Source organism: Peromyscus eremicus, chromosome 4, assembly GCF_949786415.1.
Source record: "Peromyscus eremicus chromosome 4, PerEre_H2_v1, whole genome shotgun sequence".
Taxonomy (NCBI): domain Eukaryota; kingdom Metazoa; phylum Chordata; class Mammalia; order Rodentia; family Cricetidae; genus Peromyscus; species Peromyscus eremicus.
The window spans coordinates 97,617,132-97,640,990 of NC_081419.1; the positions used below are offsets into that span (position 1 = coordinate 97,617,132).

At 38.3% G+C, this 23,859-nt stretch overlaps 1 long non-coding RNA gene across 1 annotated transcript in view; it reads left to right on the forward strand.

Moving 5' to 3' along the window:
* The first annotated feature begins 6,827 nt into the window (after positions 1-6,827).
* The window catches only part of LOC131908514 (uncharacterized), a 33,173-nt gene continuing 16,141 nt past the window's right edge, over positions 6,828-23,859 (forward strand). The window contains exons 1-2 of the long non-coding RNA XR_009378611.1: positions 6,828-7,116; positions 19,019-19,149. This is a non-coding gene — a long non-coding RNA (uncharacterized LOC131908514). The remainder of the gene's footprint in view (positions 7,117-19,018; positions 19,150-23,859) is intronic.

Consider the following 23,859-nt stretch of genomic DNA (forward strand, 5'->3'; position numbering starts at 1 on the left):
TGAGGGACTCTAAGTATACCATAAATGCTGTTGCACATCTACACTTATTGTAGCACTACTCACAATAACAAATTATAGGATCACCCTAGGCATCTATCAACCAATAAATAAAAAAAAATGGTATATATACACAATGGAGTTTATCAACAAAAATTAAATTATGCCATCTTTAGGGAAATTGATCTAATTAGAAATTATCATTTTAAAATAAACCAAATTCAGAAAGACAAATATTACAGAGTTTTTCTCATTAGTGGCTCCTAGGCTTTATGTACATATATAAAATAATGCATATATACCACTATATATATATACCACTATATATATATATATGTATGTATGTATAATATGATATGATAGCAGAAGGGAGACTGAGTAAAAGAAGGAGGCATCCAAATTCAAAGATGAAAGTTAAAGTGTATCTGTTCAAGGATCACATGATTTTTGTGTGTCAAAAAACCTAAGAACCCAAACTTCAAAAAACAAACCTTCTGGAAATAGTAACTTTAATGAGTTTCAGAATACACAATCTGAATACATAGTGAAAATTAACTACTATGTACTAGTAATAAATAATAATAAAAGATTAAAAATAACTTCAAATTCATTAATGTCAAAAGGAATAAAATACCCAGGAAATTTTTCTCAAAAGAGGTGTCAAATGGTTAGAGTTAAAACTATGAAACATGATGAAAGCATCACAATGATTCTCCATAGCTATAGTATCATCCCGTGTTCATGAGTGGAGAGCAGTTATCCCCCAAATTACCTGATAATTGAGGCTACCTCTATCACAAGCTCAGCTGGATGGATCATAAATTTTGTATAGAAAATCCAAGTCTCTTAGAGACAGTGTTGAAACAAAAGATAAACTGAGATGTTTATGTTCCCACATTTAAAAGCTTACTCTGTACCCTAAGTACTCAATATTAGCCTATAGTTGCAAGAGGACAGATGTACAAAAGGTGATTGGAGTACAACAAAAAGGATGAAATGAAACCTCTATGTTCATGATTTGTTGGTTTTGGACAAGCAAGACAATTTGATAGGGAAAGAAAAATATTTTTAAATGATGCATATCTAAATAAAAAAGAAAACGGTGAAATCCCTACCTCAAACTGCATTCAGCTGCTAGCTTAAATGGATCTATACACAAATAGAAGGGAGGAAGGTATTACATCATTTGTCAAAACAAATGCAAATCTTTGTTTTGCTTAGGCAGTGGATTCTTGTAAGTGACACCAAAATATAAAACATAAAAGATCAATTATCAGGGTTTCACAAGCACTAAAACTTTTACGATTTAATTTGTACCAGAAGGAAATATTTGTAAATTATATATTTGATATAGAACTCATAACCAGAATACATCTTGAACTCTTATTATGAAGACCATATAAGTAATAATAGTAACAGATCCCCAGTTTTTCAACTTGGTAGAATATTTGATGCATCTCTCTTCTGAGACTATGTACAAATGGCCCATAAGTGTGTGCAAAGTTGTAAAGCACTGTTAGAAATTCAGGAAGGATGTATTTTGTCACAGTAAGAAAACTACCCTCCACAGTTACCTATTTTAGCTTTTCTATATTTACATATGTGTACACACACAGAGGTGAACTTCAGTTGTCTTCCTCTATCACTCTTCACTTTATTTTTTTGAGACAAGTCTCTCACTGAATCTGGAGATCGCCGATTCTACTCCCTTGGCTGTCCAGCAAGCCCCAGGTATTGCCCTGCATTGCTTCCCTAGCAATGAGATTATAGGCATGCACCACTGTGCTTGGCATTTTCATCTTCATATTCTCTCTCTCTCTCTTCCTAGTCCAATATTTTTGGTCACCCTGCCAAATATACAAATGGGGGTTTCAGAATTGTGCACCTACAGAGGCACCGTTTTCACTACATGCAAATGGAATTGCACTGAATGGATGGGTTGTCTAAGTACTACTTCAATATATGAAGTTAAAACAATGAGGAAAAGGTTGGTTATGTGTAACAACATTAAACTGCCTGTAAGTATATATACGGAACCAATTCCAAGCCAATTCCAACATCTGGATAAAGTTGGAGGCATGTAAAAAAATGAAAAGGTCATTGGTACCCTTTGTCTAGGTTATGATCCTCTACTGATGTTTTCACTATAGAACTATTGGTTAGATTTGAAACATATCCAGACAAATGTCTATCTTCATAAATAGCTATTCATGAACTAACCATCTCATAAGGTTATCATCTTCTGGTCAAGATGGTCAAGCTCACTAAGTTCAAATCTACTAATTCACAACTAGAAAAATATCTTCTTCCTTACAATTTATCAGATCAAATGATCTCTTTCAGATAGAAGCTTCTGGGTGAAATGTTCAGAGTTGATCTCAGTGCCCCGCAGTACTGATGAAATAGCCATAAGGATGTCAGCGAGCTTCATCAGTTGGGTTTGCTGAGAAGTCATATTTATTTCTTTGGCAAGCCAATCACACATCAGGGAATTTCACCTGTAAAATTTGGTCCATTTCATCTGATTAGATTTCCAGTGATATATGGCATAAATACCCTGAAGATAAAACTATCAAATGCTTTATGTGACCTGGTGAGTGATAAACATTTGGGACTGGAGTGTTATCAGAATGCAAGATGTCAGTTCTGTCCATTTTAACCTGGTGGCCTGAAGTCATTCATTGAATCTGTTAGGTGTCATTTGCCTCAATATCTGTACAGAGTGGGTGATATACTCTAGTTTAAACAAAATAATGAAAATCATGGAGCTTCTGTAAGATGATGTCTGTTGCAGCGCCCAGTACAGAGTCTTAAACGAGGGGGGGGGGTAAGAATTAGATGTTAGTCAAATAAATAGCTCTTTAACACTTTCATCTTCACTGTGTGTCATGAGATATCTAATATGTATACATTGATTTTGAAATAAAATATGTATTAGATTGTAACTGGATCATTTCTGAAAGACTAAGATCAACGTGTTAGTAAAAGTAGCTTACATAAGCATACATAGAACAAATGAAGATTTAACAGTTGCTAACGTGTTTCAGACTCCAGCTCACTCAATGCGTGGTATCTCAATTTTCCTATCCATTTCCTACACTATAGAATGGCTTGACTAGGTGAGAAAGAGCATGCACATTAAAATCAGACGCTCTGCAATAGTCCAGGCACTCCTGTTCCCACTTCTATAACCTCTGGCAATTTTCACAGTTGTCTGTAGAGGCCTGAGTGTTAACAGAGATATCACTTCGGGTTTTAATAAGGATTGCATACATTAATTCACGTCAAGCTCAGCATACTGTAAGCACATAATTGCTGCCTTTTAATGGCATGGCTTACCCATTCTTTTTACTTAGCTGTGAAAACAGAGCAGGGAAGGGACAGACATGATTTTAACTTTCTAAGAGGTATTTTAGTTTGGCTTCCATAAAATTTTACCTTTAATAAATACATTTTGGTAAAGGTTTTAAACATGGTTCTAGCTGTGAAAAGTACTCCATTTTCATTTTGTAAGTAATGGCAATTCTACAATTCTCTCCTTTGGGGGGGAGGTGAGTGGAGTGGTAAATCTGAAAGATTTCCAGAATCCTTGTGAAAATTCTCACTTTTTAAATCAGAAACACAATGTGGGGGAACATAGACCTTGAATACGTTGAGAAGCATGTATGTAAAGAACAGATTCACTGACGATGGGAACAAAACACTATAATAGACCACCAGAGTGTCTTCGTTCACCTTTTGACCTTTAATTGAAAGATTGAAGGTAAGTAGTTCCTGGGAGAAAGCAAGAGGCCGACTCACTTATTCTGCAGCTTAAAGTAAGAAGGCTTCTCAGAAGCCTTATGCATTAGGAATCACCCTCCTGTCACTCCAAGACGTTCTTAGCTAAGTAAAATGCCAGAAATAGATTGACAGGACCCTGACAAGCATCAGAGCTGGAAAAGGAGAAGGAGGAGAAGGAGGTAGAAGGTCTTCAGATAACATAGCACAGTGGGTCCTCCTGAAGGCACTTTTTATAAAGCCAACATTTCAGACCTGAGACTTGCCGGCCTTCGGAAATCTCCACTGTACTACAGCATACCGACCTAGAGAACACAGCTGTGAAAAGTCCCATTTACTTTACTGCCTTTTTAATACAAATATTCCCCATGATTTCTGGAATAATCCATGGGGGCATCCAAAAGCAAATCCTGAGAATGGTAGTTGCTGCCAAGGAAGGCACTGAGAATTCCATAATCAAGCCTAGAAGATACTGATGAAAAGGGGAAAAAGCTGGATTCATGCTACAATCTGACATGTCAGTTTGACAGCTCACACAATCACACATCACTTTTTTTCTGTCCTTTTCCTACAAACAAGTCAAATTGATCTCTTTATTTACTACTACCATAATTGCTATTAATCCTTTATAGCTTTCAAAAGTTTCACCAAAAAGGCTCTAATGGATGAGGATAGAAGAGTTTAAGGACACTTATTTGTGCAAATTAAGAGATATTTGTTTCTGTCCCCAAATTAGATTCAGTAGTATGAATTTATAAAATACGTAAGGGATCTTGATCAATGTATTATAATAAAGTCATATAAGAGTCAAAGAGTAATTCAATTGATGGGATATAAGCAAATTATATCAAGATATAAATTATATTAATTAACATAGATTAAGGTAAGTGTCATATTGAGATATATAACCTCCATGACCATATAAGGATAACTCAGTTGTGCATGTGTGGGGAGAGATCCTGTTGCTTTCATAGATCCTGAATGAGATGAAAGAAAAAAGACACAGAGAGAAACACATACACACAGGAAGAATTCTAGACTTTGAAGTGACATTGTACAGAGGAAATAAAGTGAAATATAGTCTACAAAAGAGTAAGTGGCCCCTTATGACTTGCAGATAAGTTATAAGATCAGAACAGATAATAATGTTAGCAACAAAGAATTTCATGGGGGCTGGTTGTATTTTAAGTTGAGGTTTATCAAGCTATTCAGTCATTTATCAAGCATTTACAGAGACTGTATGATGTGACAAATACTTCCTGGGAAATATTGTTGAGTAGACATGGGAATACATAATGGATGTAAGGTGGAAGAGTGAGTGTTCATAGCCCTTGCTAGACACTGATCCTTACTGGGCATGATTTCAAGCAAGTTACCAAATCTTCCTTAACCAAGTTTACCTCAGTGAAATGGGAATCATGTCTAACTTGAAGGGTTGCCTAAAGATTATATGCAATGCATATGAACTATGCCTTACATTTGACAATATTTAGGTCTTCAACAGGAATGATACATAATAATGATAAGCATTCATGCTAAACTTTATTTTATTCAACTGTGTTTTAAACATTATTATTATCATGCTTGTGAGGATTTAGGCTTCTGGAGTCCAGAAAATGTCTGCTTTATTTATTGCTATATCTTTAGTGACCAGAAAATTGCCAGGAGTATACCATTTAGTCAATCAAGATTTGTTTGATGCACATGTAGATGATGATCATATCTAGTATATTATTATCAGTGCCCATCACTGCCAGAACATTTTAGGAAGTCTAATCTGGTCACTCTATGGGAGGGTCACTCTGCTGTGGGATGGTCTGTATGTCAAATGTGTTGCTGATTGGTCAATAAATAAATCACTGATTGGCCAGTGGCCAGGCAGAAAGTATAGGCGGGACTAACAGAGAGGAGAATTGAGAGAACAGGAAGCTGGGTGGGAGAGACACTGCCAGCCGCCATCAGGACAAGGAAGATGTAAAGTACCGATAAGCCACAAGCCACGTGGCAAGGTATAGATTTATAGAAATGGATTAATTTAAGCTGTAAGAACAGTTAGCAAGAAGCCTGCCACGGCCATACAGTTTGTAACCAATATAAGTCTCTGTGTTTACTTGGTCAGGTCTGAGTGCCTGTGGGACTGGCGGGTGACAGAGATTTGTCCTGAGGTGGGCCAGGCAGGAAAACTCTAGCTACAAATGGCACCCAGCGTGTTGGCAAGAGTTTCCACCTAAAACCTGAGTAAAAAGATTCTAAAACGGAGCTAAAAACAGCTCCTAGTTGTCTCTTTCAAGCTAGCGGCAGCCTGCGTGTTTGAGCTACTATGGCGGGTTCCTGGCGTGCATGCTGGACCTGCAGTATGGCGGGAATGAGGCCTCTGCAAGTGGCACATTAAGCTGTGTGGTGGATTTAGCCTTTGCTAGTACAAAAAAAAAAAAAAAAAAGAGGTTTCTGGGCTACATACTGCTTTGATAGAACCATAGACCCACTATTTCTGAGAGTTGATGGCTCCCAGAGCTGGTGGGAAAACGTACCACCGCCATGTTGGGAAGCTGAAGTGGGCGGAGCCAACAGCCACAGCGCCAGAGCCCTTTCAGGCTTAGAAGGCTGCAGTTTAAAGCAATAGGCTCAAGCTAATATAAAAAAATAAGCCACGTAAAGATGGCTACCACACAGAGAATCTGGATTATGTTCTCTTTGATATTCGTAACTGAAGATAAACATTTGATTACAAAAGCTGTTGAGTTATGCCAAAATGTATATTTTAAAGGTACCTTGACTTCAAAATTTGGATGTAAAGATATGTTGCTTTGGAAAGGAGGCTTTGCTTTTGTTTCCACAGAAAGCCAGAGGCTATGGATTTGTTCCAGATTAAGATACATCAGGTTTGACCAGCCAAGACCCCCTGAAAGGTCTCTAATGACACCATGGCCCAGATGATCCAACATCCAGAACCATTTCAAGGCAACTGGCTCAGACAATACAGCCTCACGGACTACTCTATAATCCTAAAATATTCTTTGTGTCCCCATAAGATACAGCGCCCCCCTCCAGCAGGAAGTAGTAAGAGAAGCTACGCCCAAATTCCCAAATATACCAAGCTGACTTTGGAGATGTGTAAAGGTTAAAACCTTCCTTTTTAAGAAAAGAAAAGGGGAAGTGCTGTGGGATGGTCTGTATGTCAAATGTGTTGCTGATTAGTCAATAAATAAATCACTGATTGGCCAGTGGCCAGGCAGGAAGTATAGGCGGGACTAACAGAGAGGAGAATTGAGAGAACAGGAAGCTGGGTGGGAGAGACACTGCCAGCCGCCATCAGGACAAGGAAAATGTAAAGTACCGGTAAGCCACAAGCCACGTGGCAAGGTATAGATTTACAGAAATGGATTAATTTAAGCTGTAAGAACAGTTAGCAAGAAGCCTGCCACAGCCATACAGTTTGTAACCAATATAAGTCTCTGTGTTTACTTGGTCGGGTCTGAGTGGCTGTTGGACTGGTGGGTGACAGAGATTTGTCCTGAGGTGGGCCAGGCAGGAAAACTCTAGCTACATCACTTTATTTAAAGGATTAATGGAGGAAAGAGAAGCTTTGTCCAGACCCAGGCCTTTGTATTAACCTACATAAGTTTATGCAGAACCATGCAAACAGATATAGTTATGGAGGCATATTTGAGAGACTAATGGATGAAGAAAGTAGCAGAAATTTGCAAGTAAATATTTGAAGATGGTGTGGAGAAGAAACCAAAAGAGATGGACAGTTTCAGTGACAAATAAGGCATCCATGATGTTTAAAGGTTTGAGGCTCAGTACTTAGAAGGGTATTGGTCTTAATTCACCAGACAGTGGTGTCAGGGAAAACTTTGTTTTTAAAAGGAGATAAGAAAGAAAGACAATTATAAATTTGACATATATATGTAACACTTGCTATTGTGTATTTTGTATGTCAAGTATGGGGTGAAGGACTTCACAGGCATTATTATTTTGAATCCTTCCCAATGGCTGAGTGGGCAGATGTAAGGATTAGCTACTTCTACATGAAATTGTAGACTGAGGTCTCCTGTGTGACCTGACCGCATAACCTACTTAGGGGTATATAGAAGAGTGTTTGGAATGTTCTGGAGGTTGTCTCGGTTACAGAGATTCTGACTCCACAAGACTTCATTGTTCATCGAATATGAGGTGCCACTGGGACATTCAGGAGATGAAACAAAAATTGCGCAAGGAATCAGATGACTGCTCACCATTTAACCGCTATAGCAGGCCTTTAATGTGCACTGAATGGTTTTTTATTTTTCAGAAATACCTTCAAGTTGTGTCATGAAATGGCCGTTATGTAGAATTCCTTGCCAAACACTCCTAATTTTTTTTTTGTTTTGTTTTGTTTTGTTTTTTCGAGACAGGGTTTCTCTGTGTAGCTTTGCGCCTCTCCTGGAACTCACTTGGTAGCCCAGGCTGGCCTCGAACTCACAGAGATCTGCCTGCCTCTGCCTCCCGAGTGCTGGGATTAAAGGCGTGTGCCACCACCGCCCGGCCACTCCTAATTTTATTTGTTTGTTGGCAAATATGTATTTAATTCTAAGGAAGGTTGGCCAAAATGGAATTCAGTGAACTCCTACAGTGAGTATAGAGATGGGGCCAGCAATGGGGAGGACTCAGGTGTTGCTGCCCTCCCCATACACAAACCATCTACACAAATTTGGTGCATTCTCATCAGCTTGGTGTGGTTCATATTTTCCACATGAATTTCCCACAGAAACTATTAAAAGTATAATCATCTCAATTCTCGGTGGTCTATTTTCAATTTAAAAATCTAAGTGGTGAAGTACTTTTTAGAATGTCCTCAGTTGATTCATGAGATGAACTTTAATGAACGTCCTTGAAAACTTTGCTTCTTCCTCTCATTTATTCCGAGAAACACATCTTTTAGGGGAAGTTTGTGATTTTAGCCACATTTCTGAGTCAAGAGATCCTGTCTGTCCCTTCGCTTACATTTTATTTAATCATATGATATCTTAGCAAATGATAAATTGCCATCCAAATTTCCTTTAGGGAATGAATTTTTATTTATGCAATTGCCTCCAGAGTCTCCAGGCCAGTATGTCACCTAAGAAATTGATGGAAAGGTCATTCCAGGAGGCTAATGACCCGAGTAGAGTTCATAGTTTACTTTATGAGACAATATGCAGGTATTATTCCACAGTCGACAATCATGAAAATTGGTCTCAATTCACCAGTTTGTGCCCCAAACAAGAACACTGGATTTCCCACAATCCCTTAATCAGTAGACAGTGGTAACTACAGGGACAAATGTCTGGAATGTATCTTAAGTCAGGGCTTCATTAGGTAATTGCCAATTTTAAGCATCCATTAAGCTTGAATATGAGATTTGTTGATGGATCAAAAGTTATTTTTATATAACTTCATAGAATTTTGCATTTCTGTATTTGGTCTCACATGATTTTTTAAGCTCTTAAGAAGCAAGGACGTGTCTTCTTCAACTTTGTCCTTCACAGTCTTGTCACAGATCTCTACTCCTGGTATGGCTTGCTCACTGTTTATTAAAGTGAATGAAAGTTAAAATTGATTCTGGAATATTTTAAATCAGAGAGCAGAAGAGCTATGTTTAAAATATACACTATGCTCTGTGTTCATATTGCCACTTAAAATTGCTGGATTCTGATATAAAGCAGCATTGAAGTAATTCAGCAGGCATGTACCCTTCTCGTCTTCTCTAGCCTAGGATGACCTGTTTATAGACAAAACAGAGGCAGACATCTGTGTGCATGCAGCAGGATCATGGTAAGATACATACATACAATGAGTCCAGCTGAGGATGCTCAGATTCATTTCTCAGCAGACTGTGTGTCTTTGGTTTTTCATCAGAGACCCAACAGATCTTGCAGTCACCTATGGCTGGAAATTTGAAATTTAGTAATATGGATCCTGATACAGAGTCAGCAACTAGTTTCTTTTCAAGGGAATTTTAGATAGTATAACAATGGTCATCTTACTAGTCAGTTGCTTGGGTTCTTCTCAAATATGAAGAAGCTAGTTATAAACTGACAAAAGGCAGCTTCTTTGGTATTTGTGGTTCTGAGCCATTGAGTACCAAGGTCCCTGCTCTAGCTAGTATTGTGTCAACTTGACCCAAGCTAAAGTAATTTGGGAAGAAGAAACCTCATTTGAGAGAATGACCCACCAGATTGACTTGCAGGAAGTCTGTGGAGTATTTTCTTAACTGATGATACATGTGGATGTGTACATCTTAACTGATGAGGCCACCCCTGGTCTGTTGGTCCTGGGTGCTATAAAGTAAAGGATAATCATGCTACAATCCATAGACTCAGAGAGGCTAGGTAGCAAGGAGGGCTCAAGAGGTGACACATAGATCTCCCTAGGAAGGGGAAATAGAAGAGATATTTTAGGTGGACTGGGGGCAAGTGGGGATGGCAACACGAGGGATCAGGTTGGGAGGTGGAGGGAGAGAGAGTACTGAAAGAGATGACTGGAAGAGGGAGCATTTCAGGATCAGGTAGAAACCTACTGCATGGGAAATTCCAGTAATCTATAAGAATGACCCTAGCTAGGACTCCTAGCAATAGAGGATACATAGCCTGAAATGGCTATCTCCTGTGACCAGGCAAAACTTTCAGTGGAAGGATTTGGACACCAATCCAGCCACATAACCTTTGACTTACAGTCTGTCCTACCTATGGGATGTGCTGGGGTAAGGTTGGCACAGAAATTGTGAGAATGGCCATCCAATGACCTGCCCAGTCTGAGACCCATGCCATGAGAGTGAGCCCACCCCTGAGCCTGGAGTGCCAGGTCCCAGAAGCTAGATGGCCCAGAAACCTTGGATAGAACCAAACACAACTGGAGAAAATAAAATGTCAATGTAATGATTCATAATGATATTCTGCTATACTTATAGACTAATGACTATCCCAATTGTCATCAGAAAGTCTTCATCCAGTAATTGATGGAAAGAGATGCAGAGACCCACAGTCAAACATTAGCCCAAGCTCAGAAAATACTGTTGAACAGAGGGAGGAAAGATTACAGGAGCTGGAGGGGTCAAAGACATCACAAGAAAATCCACAGAAACTACTAACCTTGGCTTGTAGGAGCTCACAGAGTTTGAACCAGCAACCAGGGAGCCTGCATGGGACCAACCTATGCCATATATATATATATATATATATATATATATATATATATATATATATATATATATATATATATATATATAACAGTTGTATAGCTTGTTTAACTTGTGGAAATCCTAACAGTGGGAGCAGGGACTATCTCTAAAGCTTTGGTTGCCTTTTGGTAACCTATTTCTTATACTGGGTTGCCTTGCCTAGCCTTAATAGGAGGGGAGGTACTTAGTCTTAGAGCAACTTGATATGCCATGTTTTGTTGATACCCATGAGGACTGCCCCTTTCTGAACAGAAACAGAGGAATGGATTGGGGGAGGGTGAGATGGAGAGGGAATGGGAGAAGAGGAGGGGAAACCAGTCATCATGTAAATTAAAAAAATGAATTTAATTTTTTTAAAGTAAGCTAAATAACTCATGAGAAGCAAGCCATTAAACAGCACTCCTCTATGACCTCTGCTTCAGTTTCTGCCTCTGGGTTTCTACACTGCCCAAATTCCTGCTCTGACTTCCTTCAGCGTTGTGTTATAAGCTTTAGGATGAAATAAACTCTTTCCTTCTCGAGTTGCTACAGCCATGGCATTTTATCAAAGGACCAGAAACCTTAACTAAGACAGTTTCAGAAGTTAAACTAACAGGTCCAGGGAATATGGCTCTGGGGGTGAGAAAGATAGCTCCCAGCTCCATCTAAGACTAATTTTTTGGACTTTGATTGTTCATGATCCTGTGGTCAACAACTACTAGTCAATGGCTTCCAGCAGCTATCAGTGGCTAGGGGTCAGCAGCAGGTGATGGCCAATATTCTACCCTATGTTTAGATGTCAGGTACTTGTGCTCAGGGGCTGTAACATGAAGCACAAGGAAGAACTTAAAAGCTTCTAAGTCTCAAAATCCACAGCCATATTCTTTGAGCCAATTAGTCTATCCCCTGAAGAGGTAACTTCTTATTTACTCACAATTATCATGTGAACATGATGAACCCAAGCCAGCTGATTGGTAGGAAGAGTGTAGGAGAAACTTTTCCAGTGATGGTCTTCTTGACTCCAGTGATGGCTGGCTCCTGTGTGTACATAAGGCTCTCCCTTAGCAGGAATACTGAAGAGTTGTCTTCTGACACATAGCAAGCTCAGAACTTCCCCTGGGTAGAAAGCATATTAAAGAGTCTGAGTACAAAGTCAATGCTTAGAGATGGCAGAGGAGACCAGCAACTAGACGGTTCTCATTATAGCCATGCACAGCTACTGAGGGAAGATGTCTGTTGCACTGGAATAAACTCGATTTTTATTACAATGGATGGAGAGAATCAATAATAGCATTTAAAACTTTTCCTAGCCAGCGAAATTTTGGCTTGCCTTGGAAAACAGAAATGAAAATAAAGGTAAGGCTTTCTAGGCCTTGTCTTTGAAAAGCATATTATTTTCAGTATTAAAGAGTATACTACTAACAAGAACCGACATCCCAAATGAGTGGTGGCAGTAATTTAGTCCATAACATAAAGGAAACTGAAGATTGCCCCTTGGACTTCATTCCTTGGCAATATATTATAGTATTGAGCCACACAGAGCACACTACCCCTCAGATAGCATACAGCAGTGCAATATATCATCATATGCATATGGCTCTCACAATTCAGGTTTCCCTTCAACCACCTTAAACAAGAATATAGGCAGAAAGAAATAAAATTTAAAAAAAAATAGCAAGTGTGTTGATCTACTAGTATGTTTGGACATTTCCTGGCATATTGATAATAGTAATTTTCATGTAGACACTGATGATTTACAGGGAGTGTTATCCATAGGGATTTGAAAGGGCAACTTGGAGAGAAAGTACTTGGTATCAATTTATATTTAAAAACAGTAAAATCAAGATTGACAGCTAGCCAAGCATCCAATATGTCACATTACACCATCAGATTTAATCAACACAACAAATATAGTAGGTATGTACTTCTTCATTATTTCCATAGGCTAAGTTATCAGAGTTTAAAAGTTAAAAGCAACTTTCCTACAGCTAAATGGCTAATGTGACCAAGACAAACCTGAGAGCCATATCTCTGTGACACTGATTTATAAGCTCTTAGCCTAAGTCGCTCCCACAGTGAAGAACCATTTCTCCCTACAAAATGACTTTCATGTACAATAGTTAATGTAGTAACATGAAGACAGTCAAAAATTAAATGAATCCTGCATAATGTATGTGCTAGCCTGGCTCGCTGCAATGCTCAGACTAAAGGCACGTCTGATTGTGTGGGAGGGACTTACTCGCATGTGCAGGGTGCAGTGGGAAGCACTGGAAGTGGCAGGGTGTCCCTGTAGTCAATGAAAGGGTCACATGCAAAGTGGGTAAAGCAGGAAAAAGGTCACTTTTAGAGGTCAGGAAAAGAGAAAGCGAAAGTTAATTTCACAGCCACTAACCTTCCAAACAACATTTTACCTCATTTGGGCCCTTCCTTATCTCATTTACCTAAAACACTGTGGAACCCATTGCAAGACTTTACATAATAATCCAAAGACTAAATCTAAATCCCCAACCCAGGTGGTGGTGGTACACACCTTTAATTTCAGCACTCCAGAGACAGAGCCAGGCGGATCTCTGTGAGTTCAAGGCCAGCCTGGGCTACCAAGTGAGTTCCAGGAAAGGCGCAAAGCTACACAGAGAAACCCTGTCTCGAAAAACCAAAAAAAAAAAAAGAAAGAAAAAAAAAATCCGAAGACTGCTGTTATTTCCAAATCTAAAACCATTTTCCATTACCTTATTTTAAAAAGCCAGATAGGAGAGATGACTTACTTTTGGTAGGTTTTAAATCACTATGATTTAATTTTATTGATGGCTCAAAACAGAAATGAATGCAAGCATATTCCTTCAAAGTGGAACACATTCACATCCACCCCTCTTCTCCTTCACAGCCTGACCCCTCACAGTAGCTAGTGATGATGGGTCTCTGTGCACTCTGCTATCCTAAGCTATGGAACTTTAAACTCCTTTCACAAATGCCTCTGTCAAACCGTGAGTTAAAACCCCACTTAGGCCTTCACCAGGAAGCTGCCGAATTTTCATGAATTACAGTCAGCCAATACGGTTTGTGATATAAATGATCTAAGAAGTGCACATTGATGCTTTAAAATAAAATTAATCTTAGTCCAAAATCATTTTACACTTTTTCATAAATTTAAAACTTTAGTTAAGAGGAACATTGGCATGATTTTTTTTCCAGCATTGCATATTATCACCTTTATTGTTTGTATTCTCTCTCTCTCTCTCTCTCTCTCTCTCTCGCTCGCTCGCTCTCTCTCCCACCCCCGTGTGTGTGTGTGTGTGTGTGCGATCATATGTGCATACATATATTTATAAGTGTATGGACACATGGCTGTGTGTTCATGAGATGTCATAAGACAGCATACAGAATATTAAAGGAACCATTATGGGGGTATTTATACAGTGAGAAATCATTTCTGTACAAAAGAGCAAAGAGAAGACTTGGATAAATCCAAGTATGTAAATACGGACGGGTACCAAGGGGTACTCTGAACACAGCCAACCCAAATAGCATTTTCATAGCAGAAAATTGGTACCAAGAGTCACAGGGGTGGTTTTGGATTACAACATAGGATTTTTCAATGCTGACCTATATAATCTGGAGGCAGCAGGGAAAGAAATTACTTTAAGAATATGTATGGGGTGTAGGGCAGTCAGGTCATGAAGAGGGGACTGGAAAAGATGCATATACAAAATGAGAGACTTACTCAAATGTTTGCTTCAGTCTAATCAGGAGATGCAGAGAGGCTTGCCAATGCTTGTGACAGCTAATCAGAGGATTTGCCATCCTATAAATCAGGGAAAGTAAATAAAATTACTATATTTGCATGGTGCCAAGACACAAGAGGGTTAAGAAAACACCCAGCTAAGGAAACATGTGATGTGTGGCAGTGACTGGGGAGCAGCCTAAAGAGTTCTGAAGGAAAGCACAAAGCAAGGCACATAGTGGCATTTGGAGTTCACTAATGCCTGGCCAATGTTACGTGAGACAAGTTAGCTCCTATAAACAGGGATGGAGCAAAAACATGTTCCCCAATTCAGACCTATGGCTTCAGCTTCCAGGGCAACGTTACTGGTGATCTGGGACATGGCTATGCACTTCCAGGTTATTAGACTTGTATCCAAAATATTGAAATGAGCTCATTCAGATTCCCAAATGTATCAAGATACTTTATTGAAATGCATGCAATGGTGTAGATTATAGAGGGATATCCTATCAAGACTGACAGTGGGTCCCATGAGTGGGGGATTTCCTTTTCCGGGGTTCAAGAGAAGAAGGAATGTGGTTACTTGGGGTGCAGCAAGGCTAGTTCTTTGTTCTGACTGATAGATTAGGTCATATAATTATTTTTGATTGCACATGTCCCTTGCCATAATGTATCTGATTTTTCCTCATGTGTATGTTAAATTATGAATAGGCATAGGGTGGTAAATAGGGAATTCTCCCTAAAAGTTTAGTTGAGGGCCCACTTTTTGCTTTACTGCACAGACACCCAAAACTATTTTGGACTGTATTGGTCCTTTTACTATCAAACCAGTATTTATGGAAAATATGTTTGAAGAGGATGTGCAGATATAACTGTATAACTAGGTGACAACACTCCAGTTAGGTGCCATAAGCTAACAAATTAAAATCAGTGCCAGAAATGGGTTTTCTTTTTTAGAGTTGTTAAAAAGTGGGGTCCCTAGATGACCAGACATTACAGGCAATTGCCAATTCTCTTGGTTACCTCCAGATCTTGACAATAAGACTCAGTTGCTGAATACACCACATACATGAGTCAGAGAGCATGTGAAATCAATCTGACACTCACTGAGATGCATCATCCCTACTTGCTGCCTTTAATGGTGCTAGAAGGTGGTATGCATGCTACTGGAGGAGAAAATCAATCACTAATCTTACTCACACGTGAACTCTGTGAGCTATAGTAATGACTGCCCTGGAAAAATATGGCCACTGGTATAATAGTGAAAGGAATGTCATGGGAGCAACCACCATTTTCTGTGTGGATTTAAAGCCTACTCTACAAGTTGAAACCTATACTTAGCACTGTTATTGAGGTCAAAAATCTGTGACTATACAGGTCATAGGCCTTGGTGTAGAACCTATCACTGTTATTCTATTAAAGGGCACAACATTAAACTGTCTCTTAATGACATGGTTTTCACTTCACATAGAGAAATGCACCTCACAACCCTGGTTAGAGAAGCTTCCACATTTGCATTTTATTCCTTTAGGTTTTCCTTTCTTTGGTATTCACTGTGGAAATATCTTGTGATCAATTAAAAATCTTTAGTTGTTTTCTTTAAATCCCTTATAATACTAGGTCTTTCATTAATAGATATCTCTCATAGTTCTTACTTAATGTCTGTAGGATGTTTATTTTTATAAGTAACGGATGCTTTTCAAAATGGATAAATGCTTGGTTTAGAAAAACTAACCGGAGTCTCTTATGCTGTGGTAACTGAAAGTCTTGGTCTGTTTTGAAAATTAATGGCATTTTTTTTATTTTTCCATCAATAGAGAGGATTACCAATCATTGATAAATCAGAAGATTGCACAAATAGATTCAAATATTTGTTACCTAGCATGAATAACCAGAAGAGGGAAAAATATTTACAAAGGAATTCTTTGCAGTAACAATGTTACTGTTGTTATAGTACTGGTTATTTGGTAATTATAAGTTTTATCTCAATGAGAAACATATAAATAACTGCTGTGGGATGTTCTGTATGGCAAATGTGTTGCCGTGGGATCTGTATGGCAAATGTGTTGCTGATTGGTTAATAAATAAAACACTGATTGGCCATTGGCTAGGCAGGAAGTGTAGGCGGGACAAGGAGGAGAATAAAGCTGGGAAGTGGAAGGCTGAGTCAGAGAGTCACTGCCAGCCACCACCATGACAAGCCGCATGTGAAGATGCCGGTAAGCCACGAGCCATGTGGCAAGGTATAGATTAATGGAAATGGATTAATTTAAGCTATAAGAACAGTTAGCAAGAAGCCTGCCATGGCCATACAGTTTGTACGCATTATAAGTCTCTGTGTTTACTTGGTTGGGTCTGAGCGGCTGTGAAACTGGCGGGTGACAAAGATTTGTCCTGACTGTGGCCAAGGCAGGAAAACTCTACCTACAAATAACATTTGTATAAAATCCTATCACCAAGTTTTAGATGATTTATCCAGTGAAATGATGAAATATAAAATTATTTTCCTTTGAATCAGTTTGTAACAATCTTATTAAGACTGGATTAATAATTAAGAAAATATTATTGTTTCAAACAGGAAATCTTTTTTTCTTTTATTTTATTTTATAATTTAATTTAATTTTACATATCAGCCATGGATTCCTTTGTTCTCCCCCCCCCACATTCCCCCCAGCCCACCCCCATTCCCATCTCCTCCAGGGCAAAGACTCCCCTGGGGACTGAGTTCAACCTGGTAGATTCAGTCCAGGCAGGTCCAGTCCCCTCCTCCCAGGCTGAGCCAAGTGTCCCTGTATAAGCCCCAGGTTCCAAACAGCCAGCTCATGCACTGAGGACAGGACCCAGTCCCACTGCCTGGATGCCTCCCAAACAGATCAAGCTAATCAGCTGTCTCACTTATCCAGAGGGCCTGATCCAGTTGAGGGCTCCTCAGCTATGCATTCATAGTTCATGTGTTTCCATTCGTCAAACAGGAAATCTTAATTTTTACCTCAGAGTTTTGGTTTTTTACCTTAGAAATTATAATAACTTTTGATTATAATTAACTAAATCATACCAATGTCGTATTTATTTCTTGAAGTTTTAATCCTTGTAACTTTTATAGCATACTTGACCTTTTATTTTAAGCAAGAAATGCACAGAGATGAGTCCCAAATACATTGTAAAACAGAAAAGATAATTATGATGAAATGAAATACAATAGGCCTTTGTATGCCTTTAAATGAGCTAAGCAGATTTCAAAATGGCAATTTTTTCTTAGTTTTAGATCATCAAAGTTCTATTTTGCTGAGGTTTGGTCAAAATAATTACCCTGAAGAACCTGTTTTTCAAAGTCAAAAGTAGTCAAAAGTCATCCCAGAACCCAGAATGTTAATATCTATAACTAGATAGATAGATAGATAGATAGATAGATAGATAGATAGATAGATAGATGATAAATAGAAATGTGTTTACTTTCGCATTCTATCTCTGTCTCCATCTCTCTGTCTGTCTTTCTCTGTTTCTCTCTCACACATATATTTTCGATAATTATTCACATAATAATAATCTTATAAAGTAGCCACAGATTTTTGTTGTGTTGTTATCTGATTCTGTAATTGTATTGGTTAGAGTATTACTTAGCATGAAAAAATATGAGTTAAGATACTTTAGTGAGAATTTCTGTTTTAAAAATTAGTAAGTTAAAATAACATAACTATTAGCCATAAGATCAGCTGTAAAACCAAATAGCAATTCTTCAAACATTGTCTCTTTTCTTGTTTCCCCACATTTAAATATTAAAAACTTCTGATTCAATAGCATTATTCTAATCTTAAAGGGAAGATGGGGTACTTCAAATTCCATGTCTCCATGAAATAACAACTTTATGAAGTCATTAATATTAGGAACAGAATAAAGAAAGTAATAAATCAAGGCACACTTTAAATACATGGGTGGAAAATGAGACAGATGGGTTAGAACAAAGCAAAGAAACCACCACTGTGGCCTCAGATGCTGTGTGTGATATTCTTAGCTTTGAGATAGATGAACTATCAGAAGGTTGATGGTAATGTATTTTTCCATAAGAGACATTTGGAACTCTCAGGAGCAGTTCATCCATGAAGTCAGGGACGGGGTTGGATTTCCTTTCTTTACTGGCTTCCCTAATCCTTGGAAAATGGAGAGGGCCATGAATGCCTTCACATTTGGGATCTCAGACAATTTTGTCTTTTGTAAAAAGAATACTTTATTGAAAGGTGTTGGAGATAAGGCTGCCATTCTGGGACCATATCTCCTCTGTCCTCCAGTTTGTATTAAGGCAAGAGAGTGTTACAGTAAAACATGATGTGCTCTTTCCTTAGGCTATCAGGTTAAACTTTTCCTAATGATTGAAGATGAACCCAAGAGGAAGTTTGTTAGAACGGAAGAGGAGAAATGGAGAACTACTGACCTGATTACACCAAAGAGCATCTCAAAGAGAGTGACAATAAGGGTAATGGGTAGATTCATAGGGGCCACCTTATAGAATTCTTCCTTAGGATTCTGAATGTCTCCAGTCTCTACCAACATGGACACTAGTGGATATAATTTTGTTTCCTTAGCCTTAGAGCTGAGATGAGCCCCTCCATAACCTATGCCTTCTTTCTAGCTGTTGTAACTCTGGATGTATGTAGTGGGTTTTGGTCCCTTTCTAGTTGGAGAACACAAACTTCTCCCAGTGAATCTCTTGTGAAAGATGATAATTTATGTGTCAAATTACTGCCTGAATAAGAAGTTGAAGAAGAAATTGGTTAGATGTGATGACTTATTATAGTATTTATGATAATATGGTCCTGGAAGTCACTTAAATAGGATGAATAACTATCTGATATTTATTTAATATGCAGAATGGGTATATATATATATATATATATATATATATATATATATATTTGAAATTTTCTAAGGTGATAAATCTTAAATATGTTCAATATACACATGTATTAAATGTGGTGATTGATAAGTCAAGTTGTTTAGCTGCAGTAATGTTTCAAAATATAGAACTAAATAAAAACCATCACATTATATACCATGAGTTACATAATAATGGTAATAATTATATTTGTTAACTACATCTTCTTAAACCTGGAAAAATAATAAAGGCTCCCAGTGAAGGTACCACCTTGCATAGATGACTTTTTCTAACATGTCAAGAATTTCTTGGAAGTACCTTATGATCCTCTGAATCCAGATCCACGATTCCTTAACACTGGTCTTCAGGGTTTCACTCCCTTTCAGAATACAATATCTTTAATTTCATGGACCCTTCCTCTTTAGATTCAACTTTTCTGATGTTGAGGAAGGTCTGTCTCTCACCCCTCTCACCTTTGAGATGCTTGGATTCAAACTCCATCTCTGTGGAGTAGCATGGGTGCTAAAATCCTTGTTCAGCTTTTAGTTGAACAATGATTCCTTTGAATATGGCCACAAAAGAATAGTTCACCAAGCCAAAATAGGAAGGGAGGGGTTCCATAAAACTAAACTTCCTAGTCTCTAGGTTTTGTTATGCTGAAGTTGTCAGTTTGTTCTATACATACCCAACTGAAGACATAGCCTCCATTGTCCTCCTGTCCAGGATTTGTGCCTTGACATTCTAACAGACTTGACTTGTCTTCTCAGCCAGCTAGTTCTGCCAGTTCTTTCCCTGCATGAGTCTGTTCTGAAAAATACCCTTGAAAGACAGCTCTGGGATAAATTTGGAGCTCATATGTTGCATTCCTTCATATCATGGATCAGAGAGCTCAATGTCATCCCAGCATTGGTTGTTCTCCAATGCCTGCCAGTAGGTAATGGGCACCTGAAAGCCTTTTGCCTTCTTTGTATAAGGAGTGCTGAAGCACAGAGATGATCAGGTTTCTTAGACAGTCCTATTGTTGTCTAGATGGTCAATTTATTTTTCAGATGACTTTCTGCTCAAACTCATTTTTGTTTCATTGCTTCATTTGAACTTCAACAAGGGAAAAAAATCTCCAGATAACAATTATGAGTGAATCATTTCAGATAGTAGGAAACCTGTGTTAAGTTGACATTTTTGCTCTAAAGGGCTAATCAAGACTCTCTTTAGGGTAGTGGAGTCTGTGGAATTTATTAATTCATAAATAGAAATGTATAATATCTTTTATTCATAGCTGATACAGAGACTGAGAACCAGAAAGGAGAAGAAAACCAAAGAACAGAGCTATCTTTTTTTTTAATTGAGCCACCACTGAGAATGACTGCGTAGCCCTTGTGCTGAACAAGTCCCAGTAGGATTAATCTGGGGCTATTGGCTGACCCCATTCCTGAAATTAAAAGTGCATAGTAACTTTTAATCTCAGCATTAATCCTAGGAGTAGATGTTTAGCAGTTTCAGGGAAAGAAAAGTTCTAGTTTTTCAAGCAATAATAAAATGACTCTAGAACACATCTTCATCTTCTAAATACTGTGTAGGTTCAATTATAATACTAATTATTGAACACTGGTCACAGAACAAGGCACTCCCAAAACACCTTCCTATCAAACTTTAAGGACTAAAAATAAAATATATGAGAATACAAATCTGGTTAGGAAAAAATTAGAAAGCAATTTAATGCGTGGTCCTGGTACTGGAGTAAATTTCAATTTGTGCAGTGAAACAATCACATTTTAGTACACACGTATCAGTTGAGAGCCACACCCAGTCAGTCACCACTCATAGAGTTCATAGTTATACTGAAGAAAAGAACCGTAAAGTAGAAAGCAGAAATCAGATACCGTGTGCTTTCCAAGGGAAATTCTTCCTATTGGGTTGTGACCAGAGCTGTGAACTTCAGTCAAGGAACTGCTGCACATATGAACTCACAGAGTTGGTGACATCGTGCACAAGACCTGGGAAAGCTTAAGCTAGACAAAATGGCAGCATGGAAAAGGGCGGTCGGTATGAAATCTTACCTCTAGCTACGGAGCTATTGACAACTGAGAGCTGCTGGGAAAGGTGCAGTCAGGTTTCTTCAAGGGCGTGGCCCTTGCTGTGTTGACAAGGCTCCAGTGAATGCTACACAACCAAGAGCATATGGACAGCAGAAACTGAATTTGATGGTTTTTAATGTTATTTGAAAAAGTGGACACAAAGTTGGGTGAGTAGAGAAGGTGGGGTGGACCTAGGAGGATTGGAAGGAGGGGGTGATAATAATCAAACTATGCTGTACAAAATTATCAGAAAACTAATAACATGGGAAAAACAATGAATCAATGAACATTTAAAACATCAAAAATTATCATCGGTCTAAAAATATTTTCAGGGAAGTCAAGGGAGTCAATGATTTGTTCCATTATTTCTTACAATGTGCTATTTGAACACATCCATGACCAGCACAAAAGTGGAGAGAAATTTGGAGTGCATAAAAATGATTTTGCTAATTTTAGGTAATGAAATCTCTAATTTCTGGGAGATGTGTTCTTTGATTGTGAAGTCGCATAAGGACCTTTGTACTTCCCAGAAGGGCTAAAACTGCAAAATTGAAGCCTGATTAAGCATTGTAAGAACCTCTGCAAAGATTTAAGCAGAAAGTTGGAAAAGCCTGTCCCATCCAGGTCCTCAGGGCTGATAATGTAGCACTGGGATGTAAGAGTCCTTTTCCTCCAGGTTACCAGGACACAGATGAGTGTGTCATTTTACTAGAACGAACAAATAAAGTGTGAGTATAGAAAGCACAGCATTGCACCCATCTTGTCCTCTAAGATATTGGGGTCGTTTGCTAAGATAGAAGGCGTCAATCCTAAACTTGTGGACATTGAGGGTTTTTTTGTTTTTTTTTTTTTGATTTTTTTCCTATAACTGACTACACTTGTCTAAGGAGATCACAGCTGTTCAAAATGAATGCCAAGTAAATGTAATTTAGCAAAACATTCCCAGAGATTGATGGTGCCTTCTTCAGAGAAGTCCAAGTCACAAAGCATATTACCTCATTCATCAAAACACATTCTATTAGACAGAAACGTTTTCTGAGGGAGAAAACAAATACCAAAACATTCTTCCAAACATATTAAGTATTTATATAAATAATAGCCCACCACATTTTCTTAAATTCATCTTTTAAATATGAACATTCATGTGTACAATTTGAAGGGATGAATGCAGATATGACTCCTGTCTCATCTTTATCTAAATAAGTGGGTTTTTTTCTCTGTTCTATTTCATTTTTCAGCCTCACATTTTTTTATGGAGTCAATATTGTTTTAAAACTGCCATGCATTGTGGATGGTTATATCTGTTTAACTGTTACCATTTTCTTTTTTTAAGATTAGCTAATCTTGGAATCTCTCACAGTTGCTCGGGGAGTGTGCCATAAGCAGGATTGAACAGAGTATGTGCCACACTGCATGGTTCTCTAGAGCTAGGAGAGCCCTTCCAGGTTTCCCTGGCTTGACTATGGACAATATTTCTATTATCGAACAATGCCAGTCAGTAGAGCTGCCCCTAAGAAAGTGGTACAATCTCAGCCTAGGCTGTCTTTGCAATTGAACAAGTCCCAGCAGGATTTATCTGGGGCTATTGGCTGACCTCATTCCTGATGTTGAGTAAGGAATGATTACTTCTTCCTCCTAGGTGTGTCCCCATTCCTAACTTCTGCTTCTTTCAAAGAAACTACACATACTCAAGTTTCACCAAAGATCTGATTCTTGGGGAACCTTAAGGTAGTTTTGTTGTGAGTAGAAGGGCTCATCATGCCTGCCATTAGTCTAACATAACACATCCCAGGAATACAGTGGAAACACCAAGTGCCTGAAATCAAATGACTTGGTTGATGCCGTCTCCACAGCTTACTAGTCTTTGAGCTTGAACAAAGCTCCAAATCCTTCTCAATATCATTTTTCTCACCTTCAATAGGACAGGTGGTAACTCACCTCAGTCTATCGCATGGAAGAACTAAGCTGTCAAACAGCATGAATTTTGTAGCACAACTTGACAGATAGAATGCTTACAAATATTTCCTAAAGATTATAGCACAAATATTCTTAAAATAATTGTGTGTACTTACTATAATTTATATTCCCAACCTACAAAATAGATGGTATAGGTAGAACTTCATCCTCTTAGCAGGACGTTCAGAAAAACAAAGCTTTGGGAGTCTTTAAACATTGGTTTTCTTTCTTTAAAACTGACTGATTTAAGCACATCAGACTTCAAACTCTAGTACCTAAT